A 15,518-nucleotide genomic window follows, 5' to 3' on the forward strand; every position below is an offset into this window, starting at 1 on the left:
TTATTGACTGTGTGTGATGTTCTTTGTTTTTATAGATTTTGAAGCTAGTTACAAGCTCGGGGATCGTCAAGAATTCCATCACACTATCAATAACTTTTGCAGTATTTTATAAGTTTGAACTTGAATCTATGGCATGTAACACCCCTTACCTGAGACGTCGCCGGAGTCGAGCACGAGGCATTACCTGACTTAACTTACTAATTCGGGGCATAAAATTTGCTTTAAAATTAATTTATTTTAAATTCATTAAATATGTCCCTAAAAAGGGCCTCGAACTTAAAACATGCAATTGAAACGGTTCAGGACCAAACCGGGAACATTAAAAATTTTTCGAATACTTAGACAATCAAAACAATTTGTTTCACTATTCCTTATAAAACTGCCCACCTGCGTCATAGCCACTTAGTACAGTTTATTAGTTAAAATTTCCCCTGTTGCACTGTTCAACTACTTTAACCTCTCCTTACTACGAATCAATTTGTCCCTGTCAGAATTCAAATAACCATGCCGTTTGTTTCTCTTGAAATTAGATTCAATAAGGAATCTATAAATATAAACTATAACTCCTAATTATTTTTGTACAATTTGTAGTGAATTTATAAATTCAGAACAGGGGATTCAGAAATCGCTTTGACCTGTATCACTAAAATTTAAATATCTCTTAATATACACTTCTTTTTCTTACTATGTTTCTTTCATATGAATATAGCCTCAATAAGATTTAATTATATATATCATTCATCACATAATTCCATTTCTACTATTCTTGGTGATTTTTCAAGATCACGTCACTGCTGCTGTTCAATACTATTTTAATGCTAATTTCACTTTTTCATGATTCTTTGTATTAACTACCATTTAGGCATACATAACACCGAAACATGTTCTTCATTAGCCATTTCAATAGCTAATCATTATCAAATATTTACATACCATTCTTTAGCCATATCATAAGGACATACACACAAAATGACTAAGTCCTATACATGCCATAAACTAGAACATTTGTAAATGAAGATACCCATTGGTAACTTGATAGTCGATAGTGTGAAGTGATCTCTGACGACCTCTAACCCGAGCTTGCTTTTAAGTGCTCTGAAACATGTGAAAGTGAAAGAATTAAGCTTATAAAGCTTAGTAAGTTCACATGTAAAATAATAAGCATTAGCAATCAATTTAGCTTACTACTATGCTGTCATAATTGCTTAAATAATGTTTAGTTCTTACTTTCCCATCTTACTCATCGGTAACCTTACCAAAGGCTCAGAATACAAAAGACACCTTACTTAATAGCTTGCTTACATACCTGCAACATCTCACTTAACACAGGAGTACTCTTTCATAATATAGGCATATGCCAATCATGTCATAGAGTGTCACAAGCATAACTGAAAACTCATCACTTACTTAATACTTGATAATCTCAATTATTTACAATCTCAATATTAAATAAGCCTTAAATGCATACCTATACTCTTTCTTCATGTTCTCACCTTATCGTTTCTTTGACTTACTTTGGATTACTCGGGACCTTTTCCTTTTGAACTTACCATTGCCATGGTCTTACGTGGTACCCTTGCCTTATGACTCACCAATGCCATGCCTTGGCATGGTCTTACATGGGACCTTTGCCTTATAGTAACTCATCAATATCATGTCTTGACATGGTCTTACATGATTTCCTTGCCTTATAGAACTTATCAATGCCATGCCTTGGCATGGTCTTACATGATATCCTTATCTACCAAATGCCATGTTCCAAACATGGTCTTACATGGTATCCTTGTCTTACCAAATGCCATGTTCCAAACATGGTCTTACATGGTATCCTTGTCTTAGTGCCAATGCCACATCTTGATGTGGTCTTACATGGAGTCCTTAATCAATGTCGATGCCATGTCTTGACATGGTCTTACACAGGATCCTTGCCTTACCAATGCCATGTCTTGACATGGTCTTACATGGTATCCTTAACCGTCAATTCCTCCTTAAATGCCATATGCTATGTTATGAACATGGACTTTTCCGTCAATTCTTCCTTAATTGCCATGGTACAACCATGGGCTTTGAGATATCAATGCCTTGTCAAGTCATAGCTGAAACATACTTGCTCAAATTCTCAAGGTTAGTCGCATAACTCAATAATAACAATACTAATAACAATAATTGCATAATAATAAAATGCTACTCAACTTACATATATACATTCTCAATCTCATCATATCATCAGCTTAACTTATTCTCATCAAACTATGCTAGTCAATACTTTCTTGTTGTCGTACAAAGCCATAATACAAAATATGGTCTTACATATAAATTATACAAGTTCTCTTTCCAATATCAAATTATTATCGAACATTAATCATTATATCTGAAACTCAATACTAAAGTATTTATGGCCAAAATATCAATTTATCATTCAAATATGCATAATTAAATGCTTATTAAACATATGAACTTACCTTGATACCAAAATGACCATTTTACCAAGTTTCTCGATTTTCGATTTTTCTCCCGTTCTAGGTCCAAATCTCACTTTTCGGGATGTAAAACATCATATTTCACTTATTTAATTAATTTAATATTCAAAACATTCCTTAACTCAAACTTTAGAAAAATTACAATTTTGTCCCTAAACCTTTGCAGAATTACGATTTTGACCTTAGGCTCGAAAATTAAAATTTATCCATTTTTCTTATGTTTTATGACACATTGGACATTTTTCCCTTCTATAGAAACATCAAATCCCCACTCTATCATGTACTTATGAACATTAGGTATTTTACTAATTATGTCGTTTTACTCGTTTTCACTTAAAATCGCTTAGCAAAAGTTGTTTAACATAATTTCAAGCTTCATATTCTACCATAAAACATCAAAATAAACACATTTAACCTATGGATATTTTTCCAAATATGAACCCTAGCATGAATTATTGCTAGAATAAGCTAAATCAAGTTACCGAAACTCTAAAAACGTAAAGAACATTAAAAACGAGGCTAGAACAGACTTACTATTGAGCTTGGAAAGCTTGGAAACCCTAAACATGGATTCCCCCATGCTACCAATTTTGGCTTTATTTTCCCTTTTTAATTCTTTTAATTACTAAATGACCAAAATGCCCTTAAAGGCTTTTTTTTCAAATTTGTCCTATTCTTGCCCATTTTTGTCCAAACTTGAATATAATGGTCTAATTGCTAAATAAGGACCTCCAATTTAAGAACCCATTTCAATTAAATCCCCTTTATTATCTAGAACACATATTTTGCTAATTTTACAATTTAGTCCTAATTATCAAATTAGGCACTTATACATAAAATTTCTAAACGAAATTTTTACACAATTATTCAATAAATGAATAAACCTTAAAAATTAATTGAAATAATTTTTTTAACCTTGAATTCGTGGTTTCATAACCACTATTCTGTTTAAGCCCTATTTTGGGATGTTACATGGCATGTATAGGCTAGTTATTATGTTTGATTTTGAAGTATGTATATATTGATAGCCATGCAAAAATGGCTAAATTATAATGTTAAATTTTGTGTGTATGGCTATGAATTAAATTCAATTTGGAAGTATATTCCATGGTGTATATATGTGTGGTATTAGGTTATATGAATTGGTTTAATTAATGAGTTAGTTGATGGTTGAATATATGTGGTATTACTTACGTGCATTCGGTTATGCTTTAGACTTATTGTGGGAATTATGTTTCATGGTATACTTGTGATGTTTTAATATGTGTTTCGATTTGAGTAATGATGAAATTTGGTATAGACATGAATATGATTATTTAGTTAAATGTTAATGTAATGTGTGAGTAGGTGTATGTATAGTTGCTTTGGTTATTTTATGAGTTAAAATAGGTTATAATGCATGTTTATATTCAGCTAACCTTAATTAAAATAAAAGGTATATGCTTATGACATGTTTACATATGAATTAGCTGTTTAGGTTTGGTTTTGGTTAGTAAAGAGTTAATAAAATTTTAAAAGTCATATTGAAGTTATTTTGAATAATCGAATGTTGGCTAATTGTTTGATAATGTGTAAGTAATTATAGGCATGATAATAAGCATGCGAAATGGATATACTTTTTGGTTGTTATTTGTGCTCAAAATGTTTCAATTTATTATGGTCATATGCACATAAATTATGATAAATTTGGTAAATATATTTAGATATAGTTTATTAATATTAGTAAATATGCACATGTTGTATAAGCAACTATGGTATGTTCGGTCATGTTGTAATGTTGCTATGGTACTTATGTTTTAATTGGTTCAATATGCGTATGGTCGAGTGACTAGAAAAGAGGTATGTTTAGAGTTAAATGATATTTATTTAAATGATGTTTATGAAAATGTATGACTATTGTCGTGTGGTTGTTTTAATTTGCATTTTTTGTACAAGGCATGTTTGTTTATATTAATTAATAATCATGCCGCATATGTGACTGGTACCAAACTTGAGTAATATGGTTCATTTAGTTTTTAAATATGTATATGTATTAAGTTTCAAATTTTCTTGCTGAAATAAGTATTCTTAATGTGGATGAATTACAAAGTATGGAATGTAAAAAATGTCTGTTTGAGTTGTATTATGTCAGGTAATGCTTTGTAACCCTACTCTGGCGACGGATATGGGTTAGGGGTGTTAAATTTTATTAATATCAGAGCTACGGTTTAGTCAACTCTAGGACTAACGTAGCGCGTATGAGTCTAGCTATACATGTCATATTTATATACTATGATAATGTGATGATTCTTGACAATTAAAATGTGTTTTCATATAGTAAATAGATCCCGATCGAGCCATAGCAGATGACATCACCCGCTCTCGCTCTAGGGGTAGTGTAATCTGATTTTAGACCTATTAGAGTAGCCACGAGGGAGAGGCTGAGCAAGCCTTCTTCCAGATGATGAACGAATGGTTCACACAGTATATCCAGACAAATCCGGCTGTTCAACAACCCCCGCCACCGCCTAATCCTCCTCAGATACTCGTGGTACCTCAAGTTATTGATCCGATGAGATTAAATAAGCCACCGGTTGATAAAATTAGAAAACATGGGGCTGAAGAATTCAGAGCCACTGTTGATGACGATGCTGAGCAAGCTAAATTCTGGATTGATAATACTATTCGTGTGTTTGATGAGCTATCTTGTACCATTGACGAGTGTATAAAATGTGTTGTATCCTTACTTTGAGATTCTGTGTATCACTGGTGGAATACATTAATATCAATAGTTCCAAAAGAACGGGTGACTTGGGAGTTCTTTCAGACTGAATTCCATAAGAAATACATCAGCCAGAGATTCATTGATAAAAAACGTAAAGAATTCCTCGAGTTGAAACAGGGTCGTATGACCGTAACAGAATGTGAACGGGAATTTGTAAGACTCAGCAAATATTCCCGGGAATGTGTTTCAATTGAAGCTATAATGTGTAAAATATTTGAATACGGGTTGTTTCGAAACCACCCTTTCTTTTAAAATTTTAAATTTAATAATAAAAAAACGGGGGATCGACTTTTTGGAAAACAAATACATGGAGTCGCCACTGATCTTTTTGTTTTGGTGTGATCGGGTCACCTAAGAATTTGGTTATTTTAATAAAACATTTTTGGTTTACTAAAATAACGATTCTGGTCTACGAAAATTTTAGAAAACGGGCTCAGGAGTCAGTTACGTATGAGGAAGGGTTAGCACCCTCACTGTGCCCAAAATTGGTACCCAATCGATTAAATACTGTCCTTATGTCTAAGATTAAAAATGTTTTTGAAATGTGGTTCTTTTTTAATAACATTTGAATAACCCGGGTTGATTGTCAAAAAATCTTCTTGTTTTGACGTCTAAAAATTTATAATTTGAAAATTACAAAAGGATGCTCAACTATTTAGTCCAACGGAAAACCGAAACCCAGCACAATAGGGCACGATTCCTCGAATTTCCAAACATTGACCATTGCCTCACTTTAGAAAATACGAGTGAAATTCCGAAGAGATATTCGATTGTTTTGAACAAATGAGAGATTGCAACTCAGTGCGATAGGGCACGATTCTTGAATTGCCAAACATCGAACATAGCCTTTGTTTTAAAGGGTTTTCTTAAAAGACATGAGTGAAAACCTAAAAGAATATTCGATTGTTTTGAACAAACGAGAAATCACAACCTAACACGATAGGGTATGATTCCTGAATTGTCAAACACCGAGTATTACCTTCGTTTTAGAGGATTTTTAGAAGACCTGAATGGAATCTAGAAGGGATATTTGATTATTTTGAACAAACGAGAAATTGCAACCCAACACGTTAGGGTATGATTCCGCGAATTGCCAAATATCAAACTTTGCCTTCGTTTTAAAGAATTTTTAAAAGGCATGAGTGAAAGTTTGAAGGGATATTCGATTATTTCGAGCAAACGCGAAATTGCAACCCAACACATTTGGGCACTATTTCGCGAATTGCCAAATATCGAATCTCGTCATCGTTTTAAAGTATTTTTAAATGTATAATCATAAATCTAGCTTAAAACGTCTTAATGCGTTTTGAAATAAGATGAAATTGGTCATAAAGATTTAAATTTTATAAAACCACATTTCATAAACCAAATGAAAAATAATGATAGAGGATGATGTGCACACATAAGATACAATCAATTAACGAACTAAAAATTAAATACAACTAACCAAAAAATATAATCTAATTACAATCATGCATGGGAAATAATTGATATCATAATACAATGATGAAAATAATAATGTAACAATTCAACACAACCAAAACAATACACACAATAACATGCCACAATAATATACATTGCACGATATAAAATAATCAATGCAAGATGTAGAAAAACAACATAGCAATTAGAAGCTAATGTGCCATAACGATTTTAAAATAATAACGAATAAATGGACACATAATATATAGGTTGACAAACTTGTATAAAAACTAGGAATAGATATATAATTTTTGAAATGGATATTATAGAACACAAGTTTAAATCAAATTGCATGTAAAATATTTTAGACACAAATTCATTTAAAAGTTGACACAGTACATGATAATTTAAATAATATATGTGCAAAAGAATAAAAAGGGTACAAGACGAGACATAACGCACAAAACAGATTTAAAAGACGTATGTACATGTATAAAATAGTATTTAAATGTGGAATTTTAAACCAAAACATTGTGTAGTAAAATGTGTTTTTTAAAAAAGGGTGACTTATGTACGTAAAGGAATATATATATATATATATATAGAAAAATTTAAGAGAATTCATAAAATAACTTTAGTATGGGACTAAATATGTACATAGAACTAAATTGTTAACCATTTAGGAACAAATATACATGAAACATTTGAACAAGTGTTACATAAATATTTTAAATAATATAGTATAAAAATGAACTACAAAATGGTGGTGAAAAATATGTGAAAAGGTTATTGAAATAGCTCAACAAATATATAAAAATATTAAGCACTTTAAAGTAACAAATATTACAAATTACAAATTACAAACCTTGATTTTAAAAAAAAATGTACATGAAACATATATAGAATATTTAAAGAAATATCATATAAACATCAAAATAACATGATAAAAAGAACCTTGAACTCATTACACAAAGAAGGCTATAGGCATAAAATCATGGATCTAATAAAGTATATAGATCAAATATATGTACCAATATATATAAGTATTTAATCAAAATGTTATATAAAAGCGTTAAAATAATTTAACGTGAAAAGAATTTTAAAACGATGATTTTATAAACAAAATAAAGTTTTCAAATGAACTCAACGCATATACACACGTATATAAAAATATTAGGAACTTTAAAAGAGTAAGCATTACAAGTCAAAAACTCAATTAAAATACTACATGTACAAATATATATATTATCTAAAAGATTATTGTACAAGAATGTTAAAATAATCTAAATAAAAAACTTCAAAAACAAATGTGCAAACATAACCAAACAAAATGATTAAAATAGATCGATATAGAAATATTAAATATGTTTAAAAGGTAAGTTATACAAATAGAAAACTAAAATAAAAATGAATTAAAATAAGATGAATAGTTTATAAATAAAAAATCGAAAATTGGATCAATAAATAATCCGCGCAAATATGTAGGGACTAGAAATAGAAATATCCTTTAGACCAAAACGCTGTGCTGAGCAGCGGACTAAAATGAAAATACATGCAAATTAAAGAGCTAATTTAAAAAATAAAAAAAGGTTGGACTGAATGCACACGCAAAAGGGGAGGACCTATGGCGCAAATTTCCCATTCAGAACAAAAGGGCGCGGATCCGGCCTGCCCATCGGGTTAACGCGCGAACCCTTACCCATCCAAACGGCATCGTTTCGTCCTTTATTAATCTCCCTTTTTATTCCCTTTTTAAAACAAAGCCCATCCCTAAAATGAAAGTTGCTGACTCCCCTTGTTAGGGTTTCATTTAGCAAGTGGCCGTCGAACCACCATTTCTTCGGTGACCGACGGTTCTCAGGCCAGATCTAGCCTTCTTTTACCCACAGACTTCCCTTTAAACTCCGATCTCGACGAAGTGAAAGGGAATCAACAGCCTAATCGTAGGGTAAGTCCTCTTTTCTTTTTTCTTTCGCTCTTTTTTGATGTAAATGATAAAGAAATCGATAAAAACAGGTGAAAAGAACAGAGGATTAAGAGGAGAAAAAGGTCACCTTTCTCGGTTTTTTTATTGTTTTCTATTGTATATTGCCTCCATTTTTCGTAACCTTACAATTGATTCAAAGCTTGGCTTTTATAGCCGAAGAGAAAGAGAAAAATGCTAGAAAATAAAGCATAAATACAATATTCTCCCTTGTTTTTTGTCTATTCTGCTGGGTGTTTGCATTTGCTGCTGTGTTTGTCCTTGTTGCAGGTACAAGACGTGCTGGCGTTCGGGTACGAGAGCTGGTGTATGGGCACGCGCGTGACTACTGAAACGCTGGAGCGTACCGAGGCGTGGAGGCTGAATGGTTGCGGCGCACGGAGAGAGCCCTAGGGTTTCGTTTGGCCGATCCTAGATCTAGGTTTTGGGCCATTGGGCCATGTATTTTTCTGGGTTAGGGATTTGTTAATTGGGCTGATGATTATTGGGCTAATGTAATAAAGGGACTTGGGCTATTAACAATTTGGTTTAGCTTAGTTGTTTTTTAATTGTTTGGGTTGGTTTGGGCTAATGGACTATTATTGATGGACTGTGGTTTTTTATTTATTTATTTTTAATTTTGGTTTTTGGTTGTTGGGCCCGGGCAGATTTGGCCCATTACAGGTTGAATGAAGACGTTAAGTAGTTAGTTGAGACACTTCAAATAAAAAGAGTTCGTTGTATTAGTGTGACAGCCCTAATTTGGCCCTAGTCGGAAAGTGGTTTCGGGACCACAAAATCGAGTCACAAAAATAATTAGATGTTATATTATGTGTTTATTATATGTAAAAATGCATGTGTGAAAATTTATGCTTTGATCTTGTCAATTGTATGTGAAATTATTAAATAAGACTTATGTGAAAATTTTTGAAAATGCTATAGGCTAACTTGTAGTGGCTAAATAACTTATAGTATGAAATAGGTGGATTTGCATGTCAAAATTCCCACATTAAGGTGTAGTGGCTAGCCATCATGATGGGAATAAATGGAATATGCATTTTAAATTAGCACTATGAGATTTAATGACTTTATTATCATAAAATAAAGAGAAATAAAATAACAAAATGATGAAAAGGACAAAGCTTGTCCATCTTTGTTCTTCATAGCTGAACTTAAGAAAACAAATAGGGGAAGGGAAGCTCTTGAATGTTCGGTCACTTGGGGAAGAAAAATCCAAGGTAATCTCATGGTAGTTTGCTTTTATCTTGATGTTTATGAGTTCCTTTCTTGATTCTACCTTAACCCATGAAGTATATTTCGGTTTTTGGTTGTGTTGTGAGTATTCGGTCATGAATTGAAATGAAGGAAATGGTTGTTGTTTCATGTTCTTTTGATGAATAATGGTAGATAGGTGAAGTTGAGCCAAACAAATGAGCATATATGTGCATTAGATGCTAAGTGGGAAAATCGGCTAACATGTTGTGTGTACTATGGCTGAATGTGAACTTGGATAATCTTGAGTAATGTTTGTGCTTTAAAATGATGAAATGGAGTGGATGCTTTGGATGAGTTATACATTGTTATAAGTTGAATTTAAGGTTTGTTACATTGTCTTTGTCATTGCTGAATGCGTGGATAGTTGAAGAAAAATTTGTTAAAATGTTTAGTAAATTGATATTAGGTTAATGTTGTGTATATAGATTATGTAAAATATAAACTTTGAATGAGTATTAAAGGTTATATATGAATTCGGCCTTGGGATAAATGTTAGTATAAAATGCTTGAATGTTAAATAGATTGTTGCTTTAATGACCAAATGTGCCAAAGTATAATGCATGAACTAGTTAACCAATATGTGTTAAGGGAACATGAATAAATATCTTTTTGATGAGCTATACATTCGACTATAGTATGAAATGCAAAAAAATTTTGATGTTGAATATTTTAAATGATTTAGATAGTTATAAATTAAGTTGAAGCTTGGTAAAATTGAATAATTATGGCTTAATTGTTTAATGGCAATTGGCTATTATGGTGAAATGCAATGTTAATATTTAGTTGCTAGTATTTATATGTGTGTTAGCCGAATTTGAACTTGAATAATGATTTGAGCACGATGTACTGTATTGAGATTTTGCTTAAGTGAAATTATAGATATGTGATGAAATTGATTGGGGATATACATGTTTAAATAATATGAATGCAAAGAGTTGAGAAAGAGTAAATTGGTAATAAATCTGCTTGGGACAGCAGCAGTAACGTGATTTTGGAAAATCACCATAAATTGTGGGAGTTGAGTTAGAAGCTGAATAAATTATGTAATTAAAGCTTAATGAGTCTAGTTTCTTATAAAAGAAACTGTAAAAGAAAAGAATTTCCAATAATGAGATATTTGAAGTGATGTGGGATAGAGTCAAAATGACTTTTAGATCCCCTGTTCTGTTTTTATAAAATCATTATAAATTGTAAAAAAAGGTCATAAGATAAAATTTATATGCTTAGACTCCTTAATGAGTCTAGTTTCAAATGAAATAAATGAGGACATATTTTGAATTCTTTACAATGATAAATTTGATTCGTAGTGAAGAGTGGTCAGATTAGTCAAATAGTGAAACAGGGGAAACTTTAAGAAAAATCTGGTATTGATTGGACAAACAAAAAATTATGAAAATTTTATGGATAAAATATATATGAGTCTATTTTCAGGGAAAATTTACGGTAATTGATTTGGATTTTATAGCTCCAGTTATAAATAATTTAGTGACTGTTGCTCAGGAAGACAGCTTATAGTGAATTTGTGATTATGTGGTATACATTGATAAAAATTTGTTAATGAGTTGCTTATTGATTTCTTATATACTTACTATGATCTTTATGTGTGAAAGTCGAATATATATATTATATTTTGAAAGTAATGCTTAAATAGTTGAATAATGACTAGTTTAAAATTGTTGAATTTAAGCTCAAGAGCATAGAAGGGCAAATTCGGATAAGGGAAAAGAGAATGTAGTTGAATTGAATAGCCGATCCGAGACTGTTCGAAAATATTCAAGGTGAGTTTTAAGTAATCCAACGTAAATAACAATAGATTATAATCTGATATATTATGTGAATTAGGCATTCCTTGTACGGTAGGGATTTAGCCGAATGTTAAAGATGAAATGATGGTGTGTTGTATCATGCTTATATGGCCTAACGGCAAGTATAACATGTTGGTAAATATGCAATGTGCTTTTATAATCGAATGATAAGTTTGAAATGAATGTGAGTGAAATGTTATGCATAAGCTATCAAATGGTAAGTGTGAAAATGAGATGAAAGAAAAATGTTTGAGATGTACAATTATATATGTTCGAAAGATGCTAGTACCTAATTGATATGATTATGTTATAAGGAACTTATTGATTTGATTATCGTACGACACTATTCGGGCCCTTGAGCCTAGCAGGCTATAATGCTGGTGAGACACTATTTGGGCCTTTGAGCCTAGCAGGCTATAATGCCGGTGAAAGGATATCGGGCCTCGAGCCTAGCAGGCGAAATGCCGGTGAATGGATTCGGGTTTTTAAAACCTAGCAAGCTACATGTCGGTGATTTGATGAAAGTCTAAGACTAAGGTACCTCGTGTTAGATTGTCAAATGAATACATTCAATACGTTAAGTGGGCCAGGTACGCATTATGTACTCATATGTGAGTTTGATTTGAATTGAATCATAAGTGTATAATGTGATACATATGTGAATAAATGTTATAACTATACCTACGATCATGATACATTCGGTCAAGGTGTGAAAGTATGTGTATTTGATTTATTTATGTTATATGAATTCAGATTAATTGTTATAAGAATGCTGAATGTGCATTATGTGCTTGTGTATGTTCGGCCAAATGGCAATATACCTAGAAAATAGCCTCTTGAGAAATTGAATAAACGAAGTATAATTGCGTTTATTTGTTTGCATTGCTTAAAACTTACTAAGCTTATGAAACCTTACTCCGTTTGTTACGTTTCTCTGTTTTATAGATTGTTGACTCCAGTCGCCTGCTCGGAAAGGGATCGTCAGCAACTCGTCACACTATCTATCATTTTGGTACCACTATGTGTTGGAGCTAGTATGACATGTATAGAATATACTAAGTGAATGATATTTTGAGATGTTGTTGTATATAAGCCATGTGAATATGGCAATTTTTGAATGTCGGAATAAGTCTAAATTTTGATCTTTGATTATGTTTGGCTATGCATATAATTGCTAATGAACTTATATAAATGTGAAGGTACGAATGTAGTGTTTTGGATTGGTAACTCTTCATAACCCACTCCGGTGACGGATACGGGTTATAAGGGTGTTACAACTAGTCGAGCGAGCATGCAAAGCCGAAGAGCTCGGGAAAGAGAAAAGAAAAGCTGACTTTAAAGCTAGAGATTCACGAAAAAGATCATCGGGTAAAACATTTCAGTCGGCATCAAAGAAATTCCAAGATGACTTTAACCTTTCAAAGGCGACTGTGGGCTATTCTAGACATGATCGAGACGGACCACCCGTGAGTTCGAGAGCTACCTCAGTAGCTAGTGTTGGTAACATTCGAACGAACCAACCTAAGTGCAAACATTACGGTAAATGACATCCCAACAGTTGTAGATTGAATGATCGGTCTTGTTTTAAATGTGGTTCGATGGATCACTTCATTCGTGAATGCCCTGAGTTGGTTAAGTAAGACATGAAGCAGAATACGAGGCCGAGTAACATGGCAGCTCGAGGTAGACCACCTAGAAATATGGGTAATGTGAGTGGCAGTCAGAGGGGAACTAAAGACACGACTATTAGGTCTGAGACTCGCGCACCTGCCAGAGCTTATGCTATCCGCACTAGTGAAGAAGCTTCGTTTCCAGATGTGATTACTGGTACTTTCACTCTCTATGATGCTAGTGTTGTTGCATTGATTTGTAACACCCCGAACCCGAATCCGACACCGGAGTCGAACACGAGGTGTTAACTGGCTTTAACCCCTTACAAAAATTTATTTTCCAGACACTGCCCAATCTGTGTACTAGTCGTTTTAAAAATCATATCTTGAGCTTCGGAACTCGAAAATCAGTTTCGTAAATTTTTCCAGAAACTAGACTCATGTGCCCATCTATGTATTTTTTTCTAGAATTTTTGGTTGGGCCAATCAGTACAGTTTATTAGTCAAAGTTCCCCAAGTTGCAGGGGTCGACTACACTGACCTTTGCCCATTACGACTGGGATATCTCCCTGCACGGGGCTTCAATACTGTTGCCGTTTGTTTCTATGGAAACTAGACTCAGCGAGGAATCTGCACATATATGGTACGACCCCTAATTATCTCTGGTTAATTTATAATGAATTTCCAAAGTCGGAGCAGGGAATCCAGAAACCGTTCTGGCCCTGTCCCACTAAAATCTGATTATCTCTTAATATACTGCCCATATGATCTTTTCGTTACTTCCTCATGAAAACAGACTCATCGAGCTTCGATTACGTAATTTATTCATCAATTAATTCCACTCCTACTATTTTTAGTCATTTTTCAATCTCATGACACTGCTGCTGCCAGCATCTGTTACGAAAGTAACTAGGTCCATTTCATGCCTACCCTCGATCCAACTCAATCGAACATTCGTGCCATTTTCGCATGGCTTAAAGTTTACATGCCATAATTCAAACACAACGTACTAGCTTATACATGCCAAAATGATCTTCTAAGCACACTAAGAAGAAAGTACCAAAACTAGCTATCCGGTGTGATGACTTCGATGACGGCCCGACCCCGCAAAAATTGATGAGTCCAAGCAACCTATAATGGGTGACAAGGAAACACCGGGTGAGTTTATAACTCAGTAAGTCATAAGCAATGCTCTACTATACATCAATAACATTATCACAAGAGGAACAAAATGGAATGAGACAATTTACTCCATCCATACCGAACCATGCCATAGTTCCTCCAACCTACCGATTCAATTTCATATCAATTCATGCCTTCACAATTCATATACTCATCAATAGGACATTGAAGCATTTTCATAAATCAATTTATTTTCGTTACAATCAAACCACAAAACGGCCTTTCACCCATCCTACGATAAATTTTTATGTACGTGACTTCAAGTATAGTTGTCACATAGGTTCAACTTACCGAGCTCCACACCAAGTATACGCATAGCACATATTAGCCATGTACTCAAGACACTTACCCGATCCGCTGTCCGCGATCAACTCAATAGTGTCGCACACATAGTGTCCATAATGATTCACGAATGTATATTGAGCCCGCACACTCAGTGCTATATAATCAACTCGCACACTTAGTGCCACGTAATCAAATCGCACACTTAGTGCTACATAGTCAGACTCGCACACTTAGTGCCGCATGATCAATTCGCACACTTAGTGCATCATATTCATTTCGCACACTTAGTGCAACATAGTCGAATCGCACACTTAGTGCTGTACAATTTAATCCCGCGCACTTAGCGCCAATCTCATGGTCATAAATGGTTATCCCGCACGTTTAGTGCCGAGATCAACAACTCATTACATCTTACCTCTTTTATTTCATTCAACAATTTCATCATCACATACGTACATGCATATATATATGTACATTTATTCATTCCATTCAGCATCAATACATAACATTATGACCATTGAAATAATACCAACTACATGCTTAATGACTTACCTCGTGTTGGGTAAGACGGTTCCAACTCGGCTACTCGATAACCTTTTCTTTGCCTTTGCTCGATTCACTTCCTTTAACTCCTTGAGCTAAATCAATAATTTAACTAGTTTAATCACCTTGCTAAATATTTACAATCCAATTTCACATGTATATGTATGTTAGTATATTCGGCTAACAACC

At 33.3% G+C, this 15,518-nt stretch overlaps 1 long non-coding RNA gene across 1 annotated transcript; it reads left to right on the plus strand.

The window, feature by feature from the left end:
- Positions 1-8,420: 8,420 nt before the first annotated feature.
- On the plus strand, positions 8,421-9,239 carry LOC121232355 (uncharacterized). Its single transcript, XR_005930766.1, has 2 exons — positions 8,421-8,614; positions 8,921-9,239. It is a non-coding gene; the product is annotated as an uncharacterized lncRNA (long non-coding RNA).
- The last annotated feature ends 6,279 nt before the right edge of the window (positions 9,240-15,518 follow it).

Source organism: Gossypium hirsutum, chromosome A07, assembly GCF_007990345.1.
Source record: "Gossypium hirsutum isolate 1008001.06 chromosome A07, Gossypium_hirsutum_v2.1, whole genome shotgun sequence".
NCBI classification, from domain to species: domain Eukaryota; kingdom Viridiplantae; phylum Streptophyta; class Magnoliopsida; order Malvales; family Malvaceae; genus Gossypium; species Gossypium hirsutum.